This window comes from Tenrec ecaudatus, chromosome 2, assembly GCF_050624435.1.
Source record: "Tenrec ecaudatus isolate mTenEca1 chromosome 2, mTenEca1.hap1, whole genome shotgun sequence".
Classification (NCBI taxonomy): domain Eukaryota; kingdom Metazoa; phylum Chordata; class Mammalia; order Afrosoricida; family Tenrecidae; genus Tenrec; species Tenrec ecaudatus.
The window spans coordinates 189,595,067-189,599,300 of record NC_134531.1 but is presented as its reverse complement, the minus strand read 5'-3'; the positions used below and the strand labels follow the sequence as shown (position 1 = coordinate 189,599,300).

General features: G+C 40.0%; 1 pseudogene; it reads left to right on the top strand.

Annotated features, from left to right (window-relative positions):
- The first annotated feature begins 2,655 nt into the window (after nt 1–2,655).
- On the top strand, nt 2,656–3,262 carry LOC142440224 (ADP-ribosylation factor-like protein 5A pseudogene; annotated as a pseudogene).
- The last annotated feature ends 972 nt before the right edge of the window (nt 3,263–4,234 follow it).

The following is a 4,234-nucleotide window of genomic DNA, read 5'->3' as shown; positions in this document are numbered from 1 at the left end:
TAGCACTCCATGCATAGTCAATATTCTTCACCAATACCATGATTCAAATGCATCATTTTCCCCTCCAGTTCTCCTTGTTCTCTTCTTGGTAGATAGCCAGCTGTCATATGTATATGAGGCAATTTGACAGTACCATTGCTTGGGTCAGGTGCGCCTCGGTCTTCAAAGTGACATCTTTGGTTCCTGCACACTTTCAATAGGTCTTGGGCAGCAGATATGCTCAGCGACATCGGCCATTTGATTTCTTGACTCTCTCTCTCTCTCTCTCTCTCTCTCTCTCTCTCTCTCTCTCTCTCTCTCTCTCTCTTTCTCTCTCTCTCTCTCTCTCTCACACACACACACATCTATCTTTGTATATTTCTCTGCACATCTATATTATCTGCATATCTATTTTATATCAATAAAATGGCTCACAAATTGTAGTTCAAGTCCAGGCAGGTTGCACTTCCTTGGGTCAGATTTTGTGCTGCAAGCTTCTTCTCACTCATACAGCATTGAAACTGATAAACCACAGAGAGGTAACTACAGAGTCAGATTAAGCCAAATTAATAGGTCAGGCTTGTGACTGAAGAGATAAATGAATCCAAGGTCAACTGGTCAGATGGCAGGCTGCTGATAGCACCCAGGGTTGACAGGCAATAGGTATCAAGTCCAAAGAATGTGAGGTTGATGAGACAGACTCAAGATCCAGACGCAAGCTCTATCACAGTGTCCACTTATATAGGAAGCAGGCCACACTCTGAGGAAACATCGTTTCAATTGGACCAGGGCAATGACCTGAGTGAGAGGGGTTGCATTTTGCTCTAATCTTTGTAAAGCTGATTGGGTACTCACAGCAGGTCCTCCTGTAGAGTAGATTACCTTGTGTTAGCTCACATCCTAGGAGATTAACTTGACATGAAATCTAACTATTACAAAGACTGATCAAGTCTGGTGAAAGGATACAATCATGGTGCACACTTTTCCTGATTTAAAACTTGCAGGAATCCCCTAAACTACTTTTAAGATGAACCCCTATTACAAGTGTTAAAAGGTAGTCCTAGGTGAAACAGTTACTCTTAGGTACTTTAAAATATATATTATTAATTTGGAGTTAATGCATATATCATTTATCCCATAGTTCAACTATGTCGAGCAGACTTGTACAATTGCTGCCACAGTCAGTGTTTCACTCATTGTTCGACTCAAGAAAATGATCTGACACATTAAATAAGTTTTAAATCAATAGAAAGAAAAACTAAATTAAAAATAAATTTCTGGGACCTTCTTGGTTAAAAGAAATGAAACTAAAACCATATTGTATTCCTTCGTTCTGTATTATCTTGTTCAATGACCAGGTTCCACACGAGCAGATTCATTCTCTAATTCCTCTTCTCAGGGTTACCCATGCTTTGTTAGGATCCACACAGTCACACACCTTTGCGCAGTCAATAAAACACAAGCAAACATCTTCTGACATTTTCCTTTCTGCCAAGATCCAGTGGATATAATCAATGTTATCCCTCATGCCATACGTGCTTCTGGATCTGACTTTGAATTTATGGCAACTTCCTGTCAATGTCATGCTGGAACTATTATTGAATGGTCTTCACCAGAATTTTACTTGTATGTAACATTAATTTATTGTTTGATAATTTTTGTATTATAGAGCTTCATCTTTCTCTGGAATGGACACAAATATGAATCTCTTCCAGTCAGTTGGCCAAGTAGGTGTCTTCCAAATTTATTGGTACAGATTAATAAGAGCTTCCAATACTAAATCAGTTTGATTTTTGAAACATTGCAATTAGTATTCTATGATTGCCTAGAGATTTGGTTTTCACTAATGCTGTAGATGCAGTTTCATTCTTCAATTCTATCAGTTCTTCATCATATACTGCCTCTTGAAATGATTGACTGATGATCAATTCTTCTTGGTACAGTTATTCTGTAGTCTTCTTCCTCCTTCTAACGCTTCCTGCCTCATTCGACATCTGGGTCATGCTGCTGTTGGTGCCATAAAGTTAGTTCCAGTTCATTGTGACCCTGCGCAACAGAAGGAAACACTGCCCAGTCCTGCGCCATCCTCACCATTGCTCCTGTGCTTGAGCTCATTGCTGCAGCCGCTGTGTCCATCCGTCTCATCAAGGGCCTTTCTCTACTTTACTGCCCCTCTAATTTATCAAGCATGATGTCCTTCTCCCTGAACTGATCTCTCCTGACAACATGTCCAAAGTATGCGAGATGAATTCTTGCCATCCTAGTCTATAAGAAGTGCTCTGCCATACTGCTTCCAGCATAGATTTGTTTGTTCCTTTAGCAGTGCATTGTACTTTCAATAGTCTTCTCCAACACCACCATTCAAATACATAATTCTTCTTCAGTCTTTCTTATTTAATATTCAACTTCTACATGCATATGAAAATATCATGGCTTGTGTTAGGCACGACCTTAATCTCCAAAGTCTTGGTTGTCAATATTGTAAAGAAAGTTCATGCAGCAGATCTAGACCATAAAGATGTCTTGTGTAATGGATGAGCCCTAGAGACTTGTTGCAGGCAAGGCAGGGGTGATGTCCTGGAACCTGGAGCCAAGAGCCAGGAGCCAGGCAAGTGCTGAAGCGGCCGGGCAGACAGCGCGGAAGCAGCAGCAGAGGCAAAGACGGGTCCTCTGCCCATGCCAGGGAGGCTGGGGGAGGGTGGAGGAGGCCCAGGTGGCTGGCCTGGGGTCTGCTGTCCGAGGATATGGAGACTGTTCCATCACCCGGAGCTCAAGGTTAACATTGTTCGGCTGGATAATGCCGGGGAAACTGCAACTCTTCGCCAGTGTTCTATGAATGAAGCTGTGCACACATCTCCTACAATAGGAAGTAATGTTGAAGGGATAGTGGTTAATAATATGCATTTCCTAGTGGGGGATATTGGTGGCCAAGAATCTCCGCGTTCTTCCTGGCACACTTACTACACTGAGTTTGTAGTAGTTGTTGTGGACCATACAGACAAAGGATTTCTGTAACGAGAGAAGAACTCTCTAAAAGGTTAAGCACAGGAAGACCTAAAGAAAGTTGGCTTGCTGATTTTTGTTAATAAACAAGATGCTAACGAATGCATGACTGTAGCAGAAATCTCCCCGTTTTTGAAGCTCACTTCTATGAAAGCACACCCGGGCCATCTCCCAGTGTGCTGTGCTCTTACTGGCGAGGGATGGGCCAAGACTTGAGTGGATGATGTCACGGCTTAAAATTCAAGGATCTCTACAGACCCCGTCCCATAGACTTGTATAAACGAAGTGCTGGACTTTGCCTGAAAGCTGAAAAAAAAATAGTGGTTTAAATACATTTACAATAAACAGATTCAGACTTTTTCTATAAGACAAAAAACTAAGACCACTTATTTTGGGAAAAAAGAAGAAAAAGAAGTCTTACCTTTCAAAGTTGCTTTTTCATGAGTTCTTCCAAAGTACGGTCGTAAAGCTGTGATTGACTTTACCCCTCATAATCAGTCCTCTCAGGACCTTGGATAGCCTGTGATAAGTACCAAGGAAAAGGAAGACATTTCTAACTTGAAGAACTTTGCTTTCAATATCACCCTCCCTAGGTGACCGCCGTTCTCTTCTTGTTCCATTAAGTCAAAATACAAACCAGCACAGGTAATATTTCTGATATTTTAAAATGCAATGTGGCTATTGAAAAGTATTTTACATAAGGTTGGGTATATTTTGTGTATATACCTCAAGTTCAAGTTAATAGCACTGACTTAAGTTCTAAAGAAATTTTGTGAATAACAAAAAATGAAAGCGTCTTTAATTATAACCATAATAACATGATTGTTGACATTGGTGTTAAGTATCATTTTGTACTTTCCCCCTTATGCTCGTTGTATTATTCTGACCAATCTCCGGAATCACTGAGCTCCTTTGAAAGGAAATAGAAAAAGTAGAGGAAGACAGCTTGAAATTGTATACATGTTTTCTTGTTGATCAAATACCATATAGAAACATGACATGCAACTGAGTGGATGTATATATATTTATAGATAGATAGATATAGATATATCAAATGTATTAAATCCTAATGGGCAGAATTACAATGATCAAATTATTACATTTATTGGTTCATTGCCACGTATGTTACTGAATAAACTTGACCCATTTATAAAAACAAAGCTCACTGTCATGAAGTTGATATGGGCACTCATAACCACTCTACATGGGATCTTTTAATTCAACTCAAGACTTGAATTTTTTCCTCCAGTTC